Source organism: Procambarus clarkii, chromosome 22 (assembly GCF_040958095.1).
Source record: "Procambarus clarkii isolate CNS0578487 chromosome 22, FALCON_Pclarkii_2.0, whole genome shotgun sequence".
Lineage (NCBI taxonomy): Eukaryota > Metazoa > Arthropoda > Malacostraca > Decapoda > Cambaridae > Procambarus > Procambarus clarkii.
This window is the reverse complement of record NC_091171.1, coordinates 6410036-6430026: the sequence shown is the minus strand read 5'-3', so window position 1 is coordinate 6430026 and position 19991 is coordinate 6410036. Positions and strand designations below refer to the sequence as shown.

The following is a 19991-nucleotide window of genomic DNA, read 5'->3' as shown; positions in this document are numbered from 1 at the left end:
TACTCTGTATTATGTTTAAGGTCCTCATTTTTACCGTACCTGAGTACCTGGAATTTATCACTGTTAAACATCATGTTATTTTCTGATGCCCAGTCGAAAAACTTTATAAATATCAGCTTGAAGTTTTTCAATGTCTTCAGCCGAGATAATTTTCATACTGATTTTTGTGTCATCTGCAAAGGATGATACGAAGCTGTGACTTGAATTTTTGTTTATATCTGATATGAGAATAAGGAAAAGCAGCGGTGCAAGGACTGTACCCTGAGGTACAGAGCTTTTCACTGCACTTGGACTAGATTTTATATGGTTAACCGTTACTCGCTGAGTCCTGTTTGACAGAAAACTGAGTATCCAGCGTCCTACTTTACCGGTTATTCCCATTGACTTCATTTTGTGTGCTAACACGCCATTGTCACATTTATCGAAAGCCTTTGCGAAGTCCGTGTATATCACATCAGCATTCTGTTTTTCTTCTAATGTCTCAGTGACTTTGTCGTAGTGCTCAAGTAGCTGTGAGAGACACGATTTTCCCGCTCGAAATCCATGTTGGCCTCGGTTGTGAAGGTCATCGGTCTCTGAAATTGGTGACCTGACTCTTAATCACTCTCTCAAATACTTTTATGATGTGCGATGTTAGTGCAACTGGTCTATAATTCTTTGCCAATGCTTTGCTCCCTCCCTTGTGTAGAGGAGCTATGTCTGCTACTTTAAGTGCATCTGGTATCTCCCCCGTGTCCAAGCTCTTCCTCCACACTATACTGAGTGCCTGTGCTACCGGCACTTTGCATTTCTTTATAAATATTGAATTCCATGAGTCAGGACCTGGGGCCGAGTGCATGGGCATGTTTTCAATTTCTCTTTCAAAATTTAGTGCGCTCGTGTTGATATCAGTTATATTTACGGGGGTTTGAATGTCTCGCATAAAGAAATTGTCTGGATCTTCACTTTCATGTTGTTTATTGGAGTGCTAAACATGTCCTCATACTGCTTTTTTAGGATTTCACAGTTTCACATGTTGATAGTTATCTCTTGAACACTGTGAGGGGTCGGCGAGTTATGCCCCTTATGTGTAGTGGAAGCGTGTTGAACAGTCTCGGGCCTCTGATGTTGATAGTTCTTTCTCAAAATACCTGTTGCACCTCTGCTCTTCAACGGGGGTATTCTGCACATCCTGCCATGTCTTCTGGTCTCATGTGGTGTTATTTCTGTGTGCAGGTTTGGGACCAGCCTCTCTAATATTTTGCACGTGTAAATTATTATGTATCTCTCCCGCCTGCGCTCAAGAGAATACAGATTTAGGCTCTTTAGTCGGTCCCAATAGTTTAGATGTTTTAACATAAGGGGCATACCTGGCCGACCCCTTGCAGTATTTAAGAGAGAACTGAATAAACACGTCCTTAGGGGTACCTGATCAACCAGGCTGTGAGCAGCCGCGTCCAAGAGCCTGGTTGTTCAGACAAACAACTGGGAGACCGGGTCGCGGGACCGTTGATCCCCGGAACGTCCACAAAGTAAGCACAAGGTACTCCATATCGTGAAGGCATAGCTGCTCATGGAAACCGCAGTAATCAGGGCATGATAAGACGCCAAGACCTAGAGCATTATGAGAGTGTGTGGTCCAGTGGTGCCAGCAGGAGGCTCCCGCGTCAGTCGCCTGGTGTGGCCCACATGTCGTCCCTCAGGTCTCATCCCTCCTAATGTGCTGGCAGAGGTTTCAAAGCCCCTGTCTGTCCGCTACGGCAGACTGTATTTTCCCTTTTCACTCCCTTTATTGCTATACCATTTTCCTCCCCCCTGCAAGGGTCACGGGGTCAGGTCTCGAGACTGACGGCTCCAGGAGGCTCACACTTTTTCTAAACTCAGTTCGAAAATTCATTTCTACTCGCCTTGCAGCTTCTTCAAAAGTTATTTGTAATGTGAATATGACCCTATAATATGATTCGAGCAAGCATTTTCTCCACAAAGGTGGAAGGACGAGTCTACCCCTCACGTAAACAAAGGGAAACCTCTCTTATGTTCGTTCTCCCCCTCCTCTGTGTCTCCCCTAATTCTTCCCCTGTTCCTTCCGCCCACAGTCCGTGTGACAGACCTCCCTGTCTCGTCTACTCCACTTCAGAGCTCCAGATTAATGTGACGGGGATTCCTGGAGGTATGGGGGCGTGAGAGGTGTTGTGTTACATAGCATGTTAAGTAAGGGACCTGGTTACGGGTTCACCTGTTTACAGGGCGACCCGTCCACAGGGCGACCTGGCGCACCTGCACTCACATCCTCAAGGACCACTTTTTTCACCAATTAGTGGGGTGTTATCCTGTATATAATGGCCTAGTATAGGATTATGAGGGAGTGTGTGAGGTGGTGGTGCCAGTGTGAGGTGGTGGTGCCAGTGTGAGGTGGTGGTGCTAGTGTGAGGTGGTGGTGCCAGTGTGAGGTGGTGAGGTGGTGGTGCCAGTGTGAGGTGGTGGTGCCAGTGTGAGGTGGTGAGGAGGTGGTGCCAGTGTGAGGTGGTGGTGCCAGTGTGAGGTGGTGGTGCCAGTGTGAGGTGGTGGTGCTAGTGTGAGGTGGTGGTGCCAGTGTGAGGTGGTGGTGCCAGTGTGAGGTGGTGGTGCCAGTGTGAGGTGGTGGTGCTAGTGTGAGGTGGTGGTGCCAGTGTGAGGTGGTGGTGCCAGTGTGAGGTGGTGGTGCCAGTGTGAGGTGGTGGTGCCAGTGTGAGGTGGTGGTGCCAGTGTGAGGTGGTGGTGCCAGTGTGAGGTGGTGGTGCTAGTGTGAGGTGGTGGTGCCAGTGTGAGGTGGTGAGGTGGTGGTGCCAGTGTGAGGTGGTGGTGCCAGTGTGAGGTGGTGGTGCCAGTGTGAGGTGGTGAGGTGGTGGTGCCAGTGTGAGGTGGTGGTGCCAGTGTGAGGTGGTGGTGCCAGTGTGAGGTGGTGGTGCCAGTGTGAGGTGGTGGTGCTAGTGTGAGGTGGTGGTGCCAGTGTGAGGTGGTGGTGCCAGTGTGAGGTGGTGGTGCCAGTGTGAGGTGGTGGTGCCAGTGTGAGGTGGTGGTGCCAGTGTGAGGTGGTGAGGTGGTGGTGCCAGTGTGAGGTGGTGGTGCCAGTGTGAGGGTGGTGGTGCTAGTGTGAGGTGGTGAGGTGGTGGTGCCAGTGTGAGGTGGTGGTGCCAGTGTGAGGGTGGTGGTGCTAGTGTGAGGTGGTGAGGTGGTGGTGCCAGTGTGAGGTGGTGGTGCCAGTGTGAGGTGGTGGTGCCAGTGTGAGGTGGTGAGGTGGTGGTGCCAGTGTGAGGTGGTGGTGCCAGTGTGAGGTGGTGGTGCTAGTGTGAGGTGGTGAGGTGGTGGTGCCAGTGTGAGGTGGTGGTGCCAGTGTGAGGTGGTGCCGCCAGTGTGAGGTGGTGAGGTGGTGGTGCCAGTGTGAGGTGGTAGTAGTACCAGAGAGGTAGTTGTGCCAGGGTAGCGTGCCTGTGACCAGCAGGGTCTGGCCACCACACCTCAGCGTGGCGGGGCAGAGTTCAAGGTAAGTGCCCAGTTGTGTTTGCATATTGTCCTGGATCACTACATCTTGCCACTTAGTGATATTAATATTTTTGAGTTGGATATAACTGATTTTTGATCCATAAGTAACAGTGTTAAATTTTAATTGCTATTTCAGTTTATTCACCTTAGTCATTATATTAAGCCTTGACATGACTTGTGGATATTTCAAGTGATTCTCTAAGAGGATTAATACCATCTGTAATTACCAGAAGGATTAATAATTAATAGCTCATAATTAATTTATGTAATCCTCAAGAGTAAGTTTCCATGTTCGTGACTTTCTCCTTACGAGTCAGAGACGAATGTGTCACTATATTTTACATTGTTGAAAGTGAGGATGGTGACAGCAGGTGTGCTTATATAATGTGCTTATATAACAGGTGTGCTTATATAACAGGTGTGCTTATATAACCAGTGTGCTTATATAATTATTCTTTTGGTTACTTAATATTCAGATTGATCTTGTAGGCCTAGTAGTTCCACTCTCACCTGAAACAGGCTGACGGAGGAAGGAATAGTCAGGGCAAAGGGCCAAGACATTACGATTATATAGCACTTGGAAGGGGCCAGAATAAGGATTTGGGATGCGAATGGGGGGAAGTAATGGTGCCCAACCACTTGGACGGTCGGGGATTGAACGCCGACATGCATGAAGGGAGATTGTCGCTCTACCGTCCAGTCCAAGTGGTGTGTGTCGAGGTTGTGACAGCAAGGGTGGACGGCACTTTCTTTCATGCTCTACATATTCAATCTTTAAGGATAATTATTAAGTAGAATAGTGGAAGAAATAAGATCAACTTCACGGGAGGTGGTGGTGATGGTGGTGACCATAACCAGTCATTACTAGCTGTGGATCATTACAATTGTTGCGTTTACATTATCACTACAGGCTGGTCACTATGGTGTGTGGGTACTGTGCACCCTGACACAGGCTGGTCACTATGGTGTGCAGGTACTGTGCACCCTGACACAGGCTGGTCACTATGGTGTGCAGGTACTGTACACCCTGGCACAGGCTGGTCACTATGGTGTGTGGGTACTGTACACCCTGACACAGGCTGGTCACTATGGTGTGCAGGTACTGTACACCCTGGCACAGGCTGGTCACTATGGTGTGTGGGTACTGTACACCCTGACACAGGCTGGTCACTATGGTGTGCAGGTACTGTACACCCTGGCACAGGCTGGTCACTATGGTGTGTGGGTACTGTACACCCTGACACAGGCTGGTCACTATGGTGTGCAGGTACTGTACACCCTGGCACAGGCTGGTCACTATGGTGTGTGGGTACTGTACACCCTGGCACAGGCTGGTCACTATGGTGTGTGGGTACTGTACACCCTGACACAGGCTGGTCACTATGGTGTGCAGGTACTGTACACCCTGACACAGGCTGGTCACTATGGTGTGCAGGTACTGTACACCCTGGCACAGGCTGGTCACTATGGGGTGTGGGTACTGTACACCCTGGCACAGGCTGGTCACTATGGTGTGTGGGTACTGTACACCCTGACACAGGCTGGTCACTATGGTGTGCAGGTACTGTACACCCTGGCACAGGCTGGTCACTATGGTGTGTGGGTACTGTACACCCTGACACAGGCTGGTCACTATGGTGTGTGGGTACTGTGCACCCTGACACAGGCTGGTCACTATGGTGTGCAGGTACTGTACACCCTGACACAGGCTGGTCACTATGGGGTGTGGGTACTGTACACCCTGGCACAGGCTGGTCACTATGGTGTGTGGGTACTGTACACCCTGACACAGGCTGGTCACTATGGTGTGTGGGTACTGTGCACCCTGACACAGGCTGGTCACTATGGTGTGCAGGTACTGTACACCCTGGCACAGGCTGGTCACTATGGTGTGTGGGTACTGTACACCCTGACACAGGCTGGTCACTATGGTGTGTGGGTACTGTGCACCCTGACACAGGCTGGTCACTATGGTGTGCAGGTACTGTACACCCTGGCACAGGCTGGTCACTATGGTGTGTGGGTACTGTACACCCTGACACAGGCTGGTCACTATGGTGTGTGGGTACTGTATACCCTGACACAGGCTGGTCACTATGGTGTGTGGGTACTGTGCACCCTGACACAGGCTGGTCACTATGGTGTGCAGGTACTGTACACCCTGGCACAGGCTGGTCACTATGGTGAGTGGGTACTGTACACCCTGACACAGGCTGGTCACTATGGTGTGTGGGTACTGTACACCCTGACACAGGCTGGTCACTATGGTGTGTGGGTACTGTGCACCCTGACACAGGCTGGTCACTATGGTGTGCAGGTACTGTACACCCTGGCACAGGCTGGTCACTATGGTGTGTGGGTACTGTGCACCCTGACACAGGCTCGTCACTATGGGCCTTGTACAACACTCTCAGCATATCCTTACCTGGATCCCTCTTAAGCTATTTTGTATACATTTACAAAGGAATCTGAAACTTTCCAATGCGAGTCAAACAACACTGGGTATAAGCGGTCAGATTACATATGCAGGCGTTTAACAACCTGTTTGACCAGGCCGCCAATACGGATGTCTGGCCAGAGAGAGCGGGCCGCGGGGACATTGATCCAGAGAGCCAACTGGAGGAAGCGTGACGGTAAGACGAGGCTCCCGACCCAAACTAACACGTCAAGGCGTCAATATGATAACCCAGCCCGTTCTTAGTCACAACTGTCACTTCCCACAACCAAACGATTGTTTGGTTGTGGGAAGAGATTGTGTTTCTCTTCTCTCTTTGGTTGTGTTTCTCTTCCCACAACCAAACCATCGCCAGAGAAATCCTAGTAAACAACACAGAAATCATCGATAGATACAGCGATAGCAGACGGCTTGACGTTTGCGAGGCACTGCACATTAAAAAGTCAACACCAGCAATCAACAGCCAATTAATGCACAACTATATTCTACCCACCTCAAGACTCCGCTCCAATATAGAAGCATCAAGAAATATGGACCAATAGGCTTTCTACAATCACTTCCATTCAATACCCATTGTTTCGTGTTCTGTCTTGTGTTGATGAAATTAATACCCTATTAATACCACCTGACCCCATCCACCTCACTCAAATGTAGATATAAACAAATCGGAGATGTGTAAGTTCTATTCAGTTGTGTATGTGTAAACTAAAGTCTTTGAAAATGTAATAAGTTTTACGAAACGAGCTCAAGTGTCGCGTCAGACTAGAAATAAAAATGAATTTTGGAGAATTGATTTTTGAATTACAACCAACAGTGAAAAGAAATGTACGAAAGATCGAGAAAATTCGTGTTAGAATTATTAATCTTACTTTTTCGGTCATATTTAATAATATATATATATATATATATATATATATATATATATATATATATAAAAGAGGGGTGGTAGGAGAAGCGAACACTCTTACGTATTCAGAGTTAAATGGCAAGTTTTTCCTGAATGCTCTGTGTTCCCTTCTCTGAGGCTGTATATTGTATTATATATATTGTGACGATAATCTCTTTCAAGAGAGATTGAGCCTGCTCTTCCCTATATCATTTACGTCATTCTACAAGTACAAGATACTATATTGAAGATACGTCCACCAGTATCACAAAACGTTTTGCCCAGGAAGCAAAGCGTACCTTGCACCACCAGACACGCCGGCTCTCCACCCGTCGTCAACGAGCAAACTACCCATTCTCCGCCTGCCTGCTCCTGATTGGCTGGTGTATCGCCGACAGCACCTGCACCTGCACTCACGCCCTCTACCTGAGTCGACGTCTGGGCCAGCTCACGCCGTCCTCCTCAGAATATCTCTGTGCTCTTAGAAGTTGACATATCTCTCTGGTAGACTAAGCCCTGGCTGTCGTGTACTAAGGGAGGTGGCAGCTCTAGCCAATATTCTCAGCACCTGATTATTATTATTGTCTTGTACATTATTTTGTTTTAGAGTAAATTTCACATTTATTAATTATTCATGTTGTTTTGTTTGTTGACTTGTTTTGAATTTTACGTAAGCCATGGGATTGTCTTTGTTCATATCTTGTTTTCTAAAGTAATTAAAATTACATTGTTTATATTTTGTGTTTTGCGTGTCTTCCCATTACCTTACCACAGACAAGCAGTCTCTTTTTTTTTTCTATAAGTGTGACAAGGCATTGCCACCTGCCATTGGAGGACTGCCGAACATCAACACTCCAACACTTTACCGTCACAATATATATATATATATATATATATATATATATATATATATATATATATATATATATATATATATATATATATTAATGGTAATATTGCCTAGTACATTACGTTTCGTACGCAGTGAACACACATGAAGCTGTATTTACTATGAATTAGGCTGGGAGTCATGTCAATCCCAAAATCTGTCTTTATATTTTTGACAACTGTTTCGTCCTCTTATATTTTCTCTTTGGTGGCTTTCCAGCACCATTTCTAAGCGTCATTGCGTTGCATTTACCTGGGTTGAAGTCAAGCAGCCACATTCCAGACCCGGTGAGGAGCTGGGCGGTTGTGCAGGCCACAGAGCCAGGTGAGCAAGGCACCAGGGGGGAGGAAGAGAGGGCAGCATGAGGCAGCGGCCAGGCAGGAGGAGGCTGGAGGCACCAGACACAGGCCGCCGCTGGCCCACATTTTCCCTTTAAGACGATCAATGTCGAAGTTGGCCAAGGAGGAGGAGGAGGATATAACACTAACACTAACACCTGCCACACACATAAACAGCCCAACATCAACAGCATATGCGACGCTGGCAAGCATTACAGTGGCATTAAAGAACCTATATAAGGAGTGAACAAATCCACAAGGGCTGTGACGAGGGTTCGAACCTACGTCCGAAAGCATCCCAGACGCTGCCTTAATTGACTGAGCTACGACATGTAAAAAAATTGCAACCAGAAGTTCTACTGAGCTAACTTGGATCCTGCAGCCTCTCAGAGACACACACTAGGATTTTACACAATTCCTCCATGCAGTCGAGCTGTCAATAGGCCGTTCTACCGGCCTATTGACATGAACGGAAAAAGAGAAAAACAAAAAAGGTAGAACGGCCTATTGACATAGCTCGAGTGCATGAGGGAATTGTGTAAAACCCTGGTTTGTGTCTCGGAGAGGCTGCAGGATCCAAGTAAGCTCAGTAGAACTTCCGTTTGCAATTCTTTTACCATGACGTAGCTCAGTCGACTAAGGCAGCGTCTGGGATGCTCTTGGAGGTAGGCTCGAACCCTCGTCACGGCCTTGTGGATTTGTTCATTTCACGCATCACGCTGCTGTGATTTCCGTGTGTCTATATAAGGAGTCTTTCACAATCGGTACCCATGAAGCACAATACCAAATTTAAACACAATACCTGGTTGATACCTGGTTGATGGGGTTCTGGGAGTTGTTCTACTCCCCAAGCCCGGCCCGAGGCCAGGCTTGATTTGTGAGAGTTTGGTCCACCAGGCTGTTGCTTGGAGCGGCCCGCAGGCCCACATACCCACCACAGCCTGGTGGGTCCGGCACTCCTTGGAGGAATAAATCTAGTTTTCTCTTGAAGATGTCCACGGTTGTTCCGGCAATATTTCTTATGCTTGCTGGGAGAACGTTGAACAACCGCGGACCTCTGATGTTTATACAGTGTTCTATGATTGTGCCTATGGCACCTCTGCTCTTCACTGGTTCTGCATTTTCTTCCATATCGTTCACTCCAGTACGTTGTTATTTTACTGTGTAGATTTGGTACTTGGCCCTCCAGTATCTTCCAGGTGTATGTTATTTGATATCTCTCTCGTCTTCTTTCTAGTGAGTACATTTGGAGGGCTTTGAGACGATCCCAATAATTTAGGTGCTTTATTGCGTCAATGCGTGCCGTATATGTTCTCTGTATTCCCTCTATTTCAGCAATCTCTCCTGTTCTGAAGGGGGAAGTGAGTACTGAGCAGTACTCAAGACGGGACAACACAAGTGACTTGAAGAGTACAACCATTGTGATGGGATCCCTGGATTTGAAAGTTCTCGTAATCCATCCTATCATTTTTCTGGCTGTCGCAATATTTGCTTGGTTATGCTCCTTAAACGTTAGGTCGTCAGACATTATTATTCCCAAATTCTTTACATGCTGTTTTCCTACTATGGGTACATTTGATTGTGTTTTGTACTCTGTATTAAGTTTAAGGTCCTCAATAGTTTGCAACGTGATTTGCAACGTAGTTAGTGCCAGAACTCTGAGGGTTAAACTACGAGGAGAGGTTAAGGTAACTAAATGTGAGAACCATGAAGGAGAGAGGAAACAGAGGGGATATGATCACAACATAAACGATTCTCAGGAGAAAAGACAAGACTGACAAGCATAATCTCTTTAAATTGTGTGAAAGCAGGACATAAGGACACACGTGAAATCTGAAAATGCAAATGAGTCGAAGAAATGTGAGAAAATACTCTTATCATGCACGGGCAGTCAGTAAGTGGAATAGACTGGCGGGAGGGAGGGAGGGAGGGAATAAGGGAAGGAGGGGGAGAGGCAGGTAGGCAGGGACAAATAACCCCAACATCTTGCCCACCAAAGAATCTCTCTCACAGTTTCCATCACGGAAATCCTCAGAAGGTAAGGTAACCTCTTGTTCCGTGTGGCTGTGTCTTGGCCAGTCTTTCACTTAGGCGTTGTTTACCTCATGTTCCATCTCCCTTTAACCTCTCCGTCTCCTGAGTGACGGGTCACTTTCGCTTCAAAGTGCGTTCAATAATTTGAAGTTCGACATGAGTGTTAAGTGAAACACCTTGTCTGCGCTTCTCTAATGTGAGGAGCTGCGTGCACCACACGGTTGGTCTCCTCACACCTCCTTACTACCTCACACGTGACCAGGACACTCTCCACCACCTAGTGAGGTCTCAAGTTCTTCACGACCACCACAAGACGCAACACCCAGGGTGCAGTGTGGGGCCTGGGGTGTTATCCTACACCAGGTGAGGTCTGGCCTGCTATCCTACACATAACACCAGCCCAAGACACGCAGGGTGCTGTGTGAGGCCTGGGGTGTTATCCAACACCAGGTGAGGCCTGGCCTGCTATCCTACACATAACACCAGCACAAGACACCCAGGGTGCAGTGTGGCGTCTGAAGTCTTCGCAAACATAATAAACATAGGATTAAAAAACACACATGATACACAAAGACGTAAGGGCAGGATTTAATAATAATATATTATTATAATTATTATTATTACTAACAAAAAGATAATTTGGATGTAACAGTTTGTTGCTGTTGGTAACCCTTGGTAATTGTACAAAATAAATTTCACATTTAGTGTAAAGCCTAAGAGAAAAAGATACGCTGAACGCCCGAACAAATCAGGTGTTACCTTGCGATGATTTCAGGACTCAACGTTCCTGCGGCCCGGTCCTTGACCAGGCCTCCTGGTTGCTAGACTGGTCAACCAGACCCCATCCTGCTCAACGAGGCCCCAACCAATCCCGTACTAGTGGCTTTACAAGATTGTTACTACTATACATGTATCCTCACAATCCCAATGTGCCTTCTTGTATATATATAAGTACCTGGTTGATGGGATTCTGGGAGTTGTTCTACTCCCCAAGCCCGGCCCGAGGCCAGGCTTGACTTGTGAGAGTTTGGTCCACCAGGCTGTTGCTTGGAGCGGCCCGCAGGCCCACATACCCACCACAGCCCGGTTGGTCCAGCACTCCTTGGAGGAATAAATCTAGTTTTCTCTTGAAGATGTCCACGGTTGTTCCGGCAATATTTCTTATGCTTGTAACGGGGGGTGGGGGAAATAACACTATCTTGTCCATTATTCCACCCCCCAGTTAACTAACGAGGCTGGGGGAAACAGCTCTCTCTAGTCCGTTATCCCGTCCTTAGTTAGCTAACTATTCTAGAGCACTCCCAGAGATCCTAAGGCAACCTCTCTCGTTCAACACCTTGTAACCTAGGTATTTGACTACCTAGGTGCTACGACTACAAGGCGCCGTCACTTGATCAGTTACCCGAAACTCCAGAGAGAACTCTAGAATACATAATCACTGCCACAAACGTATACGAGAAAACGAAAGGAAAGAAATGAATAGTGAAGTACTTAGTGAGGGTTTGGGGTGAGAGGCAGAGAGGTGGGAGGGGCGAGGAGGGTCATTAGTTGAAAGTGAGAGTTTAGAGAGGGGTGGAGGGAGAGGAATAGATAGGTAGTAGTAGAAGAGTAGATAGTAGACGTAGAAAGTAGATAGTAGAAGACGAAATGCTGCCACCATCCATTCATGATCATTACATACAAGACAAGGAATGGAACTTGTCTGTATCACAAAATTCTCAAAAGATGTTATCAAGAGATCATTATTAGTATGGTCCCATCTTTATCATGTACTCATTCTAAACCATGAAACCAGTAACTACAGAGGCTTTCTCACCTCAACTCAAAATCTCTAGGGAACAAAGTTAAACACAATTTAAATAATAAATTCATAATTATATTTCACATGAAGTATCATAATTTAGCAATTCAATTAAAATGTTCCAGTTTAATATACAAAGTGAGTCATCATCCAAGAATTCGAGAACCCTACAACTTGACTGCCCCTGATCATCACACAACATATGTAAACACGACCAAGTCACCTAAATGTTCACTCACCGAGGACTGAGTCTAAGTTGAATAGAGAGGGGGGGGGGGGTCTGCAATTTTCAGGCAGCGTCACCCCCCGTCTGGTGACGGCCTATCTCGACGGCTGGCCTCTGCTCTGCTCCGCTGGCCGGTCTCCTATTGCTTAATGCTCGATAGCTCTCCGAGTTTATATTGGGGAACCTAGTAGCTAACTCCGCCCACAAGTAGATAGCCTCCGGCACTACCAAGCCACTCCTTAAACGTCGGCATGTTTGAAGGCTACCCGGCTCCAATTATACGCTTAGCGGAAGCAAGGTGAAATTCTCATGATCTGACCTCAGGTCACTTGGGGTCGTTAACGGTTAGAGGTGTGAGATCTCAGGCAGACAACTGGCGCCTCTCCGATCCTTGTCTGTGACTCATGTACTCTATGTATGTATTAACCTAAACCAAACACTTTTACAGTGTTACATGCTTGCTGGGAGGACGTTGAACAACCGCGGACCTCTGATGTTTATACAGTGTTCTCTGATTGTGCCTATGGCACCTCTGCTCTTCACTGGTTCTATTCTGCATTTTCTTCCATATCGTTCACTCCAGTACGTTGTTATTTTACTGTGTAGATTTGGTACTTGGCCCTCCAGTATCTTCCAGGTGTATATTATTTTATATCTCTCTCGTCTTCTTTCTAGTGAGTACATTTGGAGGGCTTTGAGACGATCCCAATAATTTAGGTGCTTTATTGCGTCTATGCGTGCCGTATATGTTCTCTGTATTCCCTCTATTTCAGCAATCTCTCCTGCTCTGAAGGGGGAAGTGAGTACTGAGCAGTACTCAAGACGGGACAACACAAGTGACTTGAAGAGTACAACCACTGTGATGGGATCCCTGGATTTGAAAGTTCTCGTAATCCATCCTATCATTTTTCTGGCTGTCGCAATATTTGCTTGGTTATGCTCCTTAAACGTTAGGTCGTCAGACATTATTATTCCCAAATCCTTTACATGCTGTTTTCCTACTATGGGTACATTTGATTGTGTTTTGTACTCTGTATTATGTTTAAGGTCCTCATTTTTACCGTACCTGAGTACCTGGAATTTATCACTGTTAAACATCATGTTATTTTCTGATGCCCAGTCGAAAACTTTATTAATATCATCTTGAAGTTTTTTAATGTCCTCAGACGAGGTAATTTTCATACTGATTTTTGTGTCATCTGCAAAGGATGATACGAAGCTGTGACTTGTATTTTTGTCTATATCTGATATGAGAATAAGGAAAAGCAGCGGTGCAAGGACTGTACCCTGAGGTACAGAGCTTTTCACTGCACTTGGACTAGATTTTATATGGTTGACAGTTACTCGCTGAGTCCTGTTTGACAGAAAACTGAGTATCCAGCGTCCTACTTTACCGGTTATTCCCATTGACTTCATTTTGTGTGCTATCACGCCATGGTCACATTTATCGAAAGCCTTTGCGAAGTCCGTGTATATCACATCAGCATTCTGTTTCTCTTCTAATGCCTCAGTGACTTTGTCGTAGTGCTCAAGTAGCTGTGAGAGGCACGATCTTCCCGCTCGAAATCCATGTTGGCCTGGGTTGTGAAGGTCATTGGTCTCCATGAAATTGGTGACCTGACTCCTAATCACTCTCTCAAATACTTTTATGATGTGCGATGTAATAATAATAATAATAATAATAATCCCCAACCAGGCTCAACCAGGCCCCAACCAGGCCCAACCAGGTTCAACCAGGCTCAACCAGGCCCAACCAGGTTCAACCAGGCTCAACCAGGCCCCAACCAGGCTCAACCAGGCCCCAACCAGGCTCAACCAGGCCCCAACCAGGCCCAACCAGTTTCAACCAGGCTCAACCAGGCCCCAACCAGGCCCAACCAGGTTCAACCAGGCTCAACCAGGCCCCAACCAGGTTCAACCAGGCTCAACCAGGCTCAACCAGGCCCCAACCAGTCCCCAACCAGGCTCAACCACGCCCCAACCAGGCCCAACCAGGTTCAACCAGGCTCAACCAGGCTCCAACCAGGCCCAACCAGGTTCAACCAGGCTCAACCAGGTTCAACCAGGCTCAACTAGGCCCCAACCAGGCCCCAACCAGTCCCGAACCAGGTTCAACTAGGTCCCAACCAGGCTCAACCAGGCCCCAACCAGTCCCCAACCAGGTCCCAACCAGGCTCAACCAGTCCCCAACCAGGTTCAACCAGGCCCCAACCAGGCCCCAACCAGTCCCCAACCAGGCTCAACCACGCCCCAACCAGGCCCAACCAGGTTCAACCAGGCTCAACCAGGCCCCAACCAGGCCCCAACCAGTCCCCAAGCAGTCCCCAAGCAGTCCCCAAGCAGTCCCCAACCAGGCCTCAACCAGGCCTCAACCAGGCCTCAACCAGGCCTCAACCAGGCCCCAGCAGGCGTACCCGTCCGTAGAGAACCCGCCTGCCTAATTCCCTGACAAATCACTCGGTAATAGATATAGATCAGCTGGAGACCAACAGATCGCGTCCGTACTGACGCTGGGAAGATAATGTGTGTAAGGTGACTTGACATCAGAGGCGCCACAAGATAAACACAGGGGGCACAAAATGTTCATGAGAAAGATGGACTCTTCCTCGCCCTTTACGAGCGACGCGCTAGTCTATAACTTACACATGCCAAAACAAGTCACTTCACTGACACAAGTCAAACACAAATGTGTCGTCTAACTTGAAAGTCAGATCAATATCATCTCGGATCTTCCGTTCCATGAGACGAGTCAAACCAGAAGGGAAGGCTAATAGCTCAATATAACTTGTAGTTACCTTTTTGCGGTGCCGAGGATCACCGTCCGCGCGGCCCAGTCTCTCACAAGGCTTCTGGTTGGTGGTCTGGTCAACTAGGCTGTTGGACGCGGCTGCTCGCAGCCTGACGTATGAATCACAGCCTGGTTGATCAGGTATCCTTTGGAGGTGTTTATCAAGTTCTCTGTTAACAACCGATCTTCGTGTTTAGATAGTAGCACCGTAGTACAAAGATTGCCGTTCTAAGCAATTACATAGCAGAACTTTGTACTATTCACTTTATAAAGTTAAAACAAAATCAAGCTAAAAAGCACACTTAAATATTCCTAGGCTAAGTATAGTACACATATGTACTATATTAGGCCTTAGGTATCGTGCAATAGGCCTAGGAAGGTTAGTTAATTTATCTTTGCAACTCAAGTAAAAAATAGTTTTCCGGTTTGTCTAACTCAACAGTGCCGATTTCTCCTTTCTAATCTCGCTGTACGTCGGTATATATATATTATGGTGGTCGTCGTTACTATAAGTACTACCTCAACACGAGGATGGGCTGCTATTACACACCACGAGAGGTTATGCCTCTTATGTGTAGAGGGTGTAGAGGGTGCTGAAGAGCCCCTTGATGATGATTAGAGTTCTCCCACAGCGTACCTGTTGCCCCTCGTCTTGTCAACCGGGCTTTCTGCACATCCTGCCATGCCTCCTGGAGCAAGATTGACGAAGCAGTTACGCAAGTACTTACGAACGTGTACATCTTTCCTGAATCTTCGACGGCTTTGGTTACACTTATTAAGCAGTTTACAAGCATGAAAACTTCCCAATCAACTGTTGTTATTGTTATAAACAGCCTCCTGGTGCTTCGGTGCTCATTAACTGTTTAATAATTGCAAAGAAAGCCGCTAAAGATTGAGGAAAGATGTACAGGTTCGTAAGTGCTTGCATAACTGCTTCGTGAATCTGGCCCCCTGGTCTCTTGTGGTGTTATTTCCATGAGCAGATTTGGAACCAGTCCTCATAGTATTTTCCACGTCAATTATCTATCTCGCCTAAGCTATAGGAAATACAGATATAAAACTAAAAGCGGTCCCAATAACTTAGGTGTTCAAGTGAGTGGATTCGGGCAGCAAAAGTGTGTGTGTTACCCTGGAGCCAGACGACGGCTTCATGAGCTACTTATACCGCGGGAAGTGTTCTCAAGGTACACTTTACAAGGTAAATGTAGTGTAAATACACTACATTTACAGATGGACAAAAGTGAGCCGCTGAACGACTCAACGCTCCACACTCTCCCAGAATGAAAAGAAAGACTGATTTAAGAAATATGTAATACCGAGGCAAAACTAGAGCCATTTTAAACCCTTAAGACAAAGGACACGGAACCAAAAGCCATCAGTGAAATTAAAAGCCCACAATACCTTACAGGGGTAAAATTCGAACGAAAATTCAAAGAAAAATCCGCCTTTCACATCTGGCCGTTGTTTATAGGCCATGAAACCTTTCCAAAGTTACTATCAATAAATACACAGTATTCTAATTGATTCTTTCTTTATTGTGCACCCCATACCCATCTCGTGGGCGGTGGTGGAAAGGGTTACAGAGGCACATAATAGGCTCAGGAACTGAACTCTATCAGAAACAAAACACACACGAGCATACAACACCCATCCCTGAGCCAAGGAGACGAGGCTCAGGGAGCTGTACCTCAGCAAGCTGGAACCTTACATTACCTGGCGTTGCTTCCCAGGATCAACGTCCGCGCGGCCCGGTCTTCGACCAGGCCTCCTGATTGGTGGTCTGATCAACTAGGTTGTTGGACGCGGCTGCTCGCAGCCTAACGCATGACTCACAGCCTGGTTGATCAGGTAAACTTTGGAGGTGTTTATCAAGTTCTCTCTTGAACACTGTGAGGGGTCGGCCAGTTATGTCCCTTATGTGTAGTGGAAGCGTGTTGAACAGTCTCGGGCCTCTGATGTTGATAGTTCTCTCTTGAACACTGTGAGGGGTCGGCCAGTTATGTCCCTTATGTGTAGTGGAAGCGTGTTGAACAGTCTCGGGCCTCTGATGTTGATAGTTCTCTCTCAGAGTACCTGTTGCACCTCTGCTCTTCAACGGGGGTATTCTGCACATCCTGCCATGTCTCCTGGTCTCATGTGCTGTTATTTCTGTGTGCAGGTTTGGGACCAGCCCCTCTAATATTTTCCACGTGTAGATTACATTACCAAGAGTTCCTACCTTTGAAAGACCTGATTTACATCAGACTGAAGGTTTACCGTGTCCTCTATACTGTCTACTCTCAATTTTTTTTAGTTCATCTGTAAATGATGAAACGGTCAAATCCACACGGGCCGTGATGAGGGATCGAACCTATCAATAAATACCTCATCACGGCCCTTGTGAATGTGTTCATTTGATGTATCAGGCTATTGTGATCTCTGTGTGCATGTGGATGAAACGGTACTATAAATGGTGTCATTGTCTGTGTACGACTCCTGCTGACTTACATGTAATCATGACGAACACAAAGTTACGAGGATAGGAACACCAATGAGAAAATTACACAAAAAATGCATGATAAAAGAAGATACCTTCTATCAGAGAACGAGCAAGATCGGGATATATATATATATATATATATATATATATATATATATATATATATATATATATATATATATATATATATATATATATATATATATATATATATATATATATATATATAATTCCAAAGTTGCCTCGTACCTGGATCTTGCATTGAGAGACTCGGGAGTTATTCTACTCCCCGAGCCCAGCCTGAGGCCAGGTTCGACTAACTTGGTCCAACAGGCTGTTGTTGCTTGCAACTGCCCGTAGGCCTCCATAAAACACATCAGCAAACAACAACACCAGAATAACAACAAACTGGCAAACATCCTAGTGGCCTTCAAGATCATTAACAAGTGGCATGGGAACCTTACCTTGCGGTTACCTTGCGACGATGATGGGAAGGCTATACCACGTACATAATACCTACCCTTGAGTATGCAGCTCAAACCTCGACCACCAACCTGAAACAAAAAACAAAAATTTTAACTAGGAAAAGTTCAGGGAGCTCGACACGGTTACACAAATGAGAGGACCCAACTACTGTGAGAGGACTTAACCCCTACACCGTCCCCTGCACCAAGTACTGCCCCTACACCGTCCCCTGCACCAAGTACTGCCCCTACACCGTCCCCTGCACCAAGTACTGCCCCTACACCGTGCCCTGCACCAAGTACTGCCCCTACACCGTGCCCTGCACCAAGTACTGCCCCTACACCGTCCCCTGCACCAAGTACTGCCCCTACACCGTCCCCTGCACCAAGTACTGCCCCTACACCGTCCCCTGCACCAAGTACTGCCCCTACACCGTGCCCTGCACCAAGTACTGCCCCTACACCCTCCCCTGCACCAAGTACTGCCCCTACACCGTGCCCTGCACCAAGTACTGCCCCTACACCCTCCCCTGCACCAAGTACTGCCCCTACACCGTGCCCTGCACCAAGTACTGCCCCTACACCCTCCCCTGCACCAAGTACTGCCCCTACACCCTCCCCTGCACCAAGTACTGCCCCTACACCCTCCCCTGCACCAAGTACTGCCCCTACACCCTCCCCTGCACCAAGTACTGCCCCTACACCCTCCCCTGCACCAAGTACTGCCCCTACACCCTCCCCTGCACCAAGTACTGCCCCTACACCGTCCCCTGCACCAAGTACTGCCCCTACACCCTCCCCTGCACCAAGTACTGCCCCTACACCGTGCCCTGCACCAAGTACTGCCCCTACACCCTCCCCTGCACCAAGTACTGCCCCTACACCCTCCCCTGCACCAAGTACTGCCCCTACACCGTGCCCTGCACCAAGTACTGCCCCTACACCCTCCCCTGCACCAAGTACTGCCCCTACACCCTCCCCTGCACCAAGTACTGCCCCTACACCGTGCCCTGCACCAAGTACTGCCCCTACACCCTCCCCTGCACCAAGTACTGCCCCTACACCCTCCCCTGCACCAAGTACTGCCCCTACACCCTCCCCTGCACCAAGTACTGCCCCTACACCCTCCCCTGCACCAAGTACTGCCCCTACACCCTCCCCTGCACCAAGTACTGCCCCTACACCCTCCCCTGCACCAAGTACTGCCCCTACACCGTCCCCTGCACCAAGTACTGCCCCTACACCCTCCCCTGCACCAAGTACTGCCCCTACACCCTCCCCTGCACCAAGTACTGCCCCTACACCGTGCCCTGCACCAAGTACTGCCCCTACACCCTCCCCTGCACCAAGTACTGCCCCTACACCGTGCCCTGCACCAAGTACTGCCCCTACACCCTCCCCTGCACCAAGTACTGCCCCTACACCCTCCCCTGCACCAAGTACTGCCCCTACACCCTCCCCTGCACCAAGTACTGCCCCTACACCGTGCCCTGCACCAAGTACTGCCCCTACACCCTCCCCTGCACCAAGTACTGCCCCTACACCGTGCCCTGCACCAAGTACTGCCCCTACACCCTCCCCTGCACCAAGTACTGCCCCTACACCGTGCCCTGCACCAAGTACTGCCCCTACACCGCCTGTCACACTGGAGATAATGCACCATGATGGAGCTTGAGCATCCCATAAGGCTAAGTGTTTGTTTACACGACCCCCCCCCCTCCTCCTCGTCCATCCCCCTTCCTAGCCCCCCTCCCTCTCCCTCCCTCCCTCCCTCCCTCCCCCTCCCTCTCCCTCTCCCTCCCTCCTGCTATAAGAGTGAAGGCAGCTGGTTAATGAGGAAGAGCTCAGAGAGCCACTAAAGAATACATTAACAAATAAAGCAATCAGAATTGTTGCTATAAAATAGTGGCTAATAATAGAAGATTGTATTATAAATCACCCAGTTCCTGCCTCACCAATTTGCCTTCTATTTATTTAAGGGTAATGGTGACCGTTACCTCGAGGTGGTACCCTTGTCTACCTTAGAGAATTAAGAAGAGACATCATTTGCATTGAACTATCGACCAATTAGCTACATTTCTAATGTGGGAAATTTGTTTGAATCAATGCTTGCAAAGGCCATTCGACAAC

The 19991-nt window shown here is 47.8% G+C and overlaps 1 long non-coding RNA gene across 1 annotated transcript in view; it reads right to left on the bottom strand.

The window, feature by feature from the left end:
- The window catches only part of LOC138367586 (uncharacterized), a 129732-nt gene that overhangs the window by 22002 nt on the left and 87739 nt on the right, over positions 1-19991 (bottom strand). The window contains exon 3 of the long non-coding RNA XR_011229375.1: positions 17918-17951. This is a non-coding gene — a long non-coding RNA (uncharacterized lncRNA). The remainder of the gene's footprint in view (positions 1-17917; positions 17952-19991) is intronic.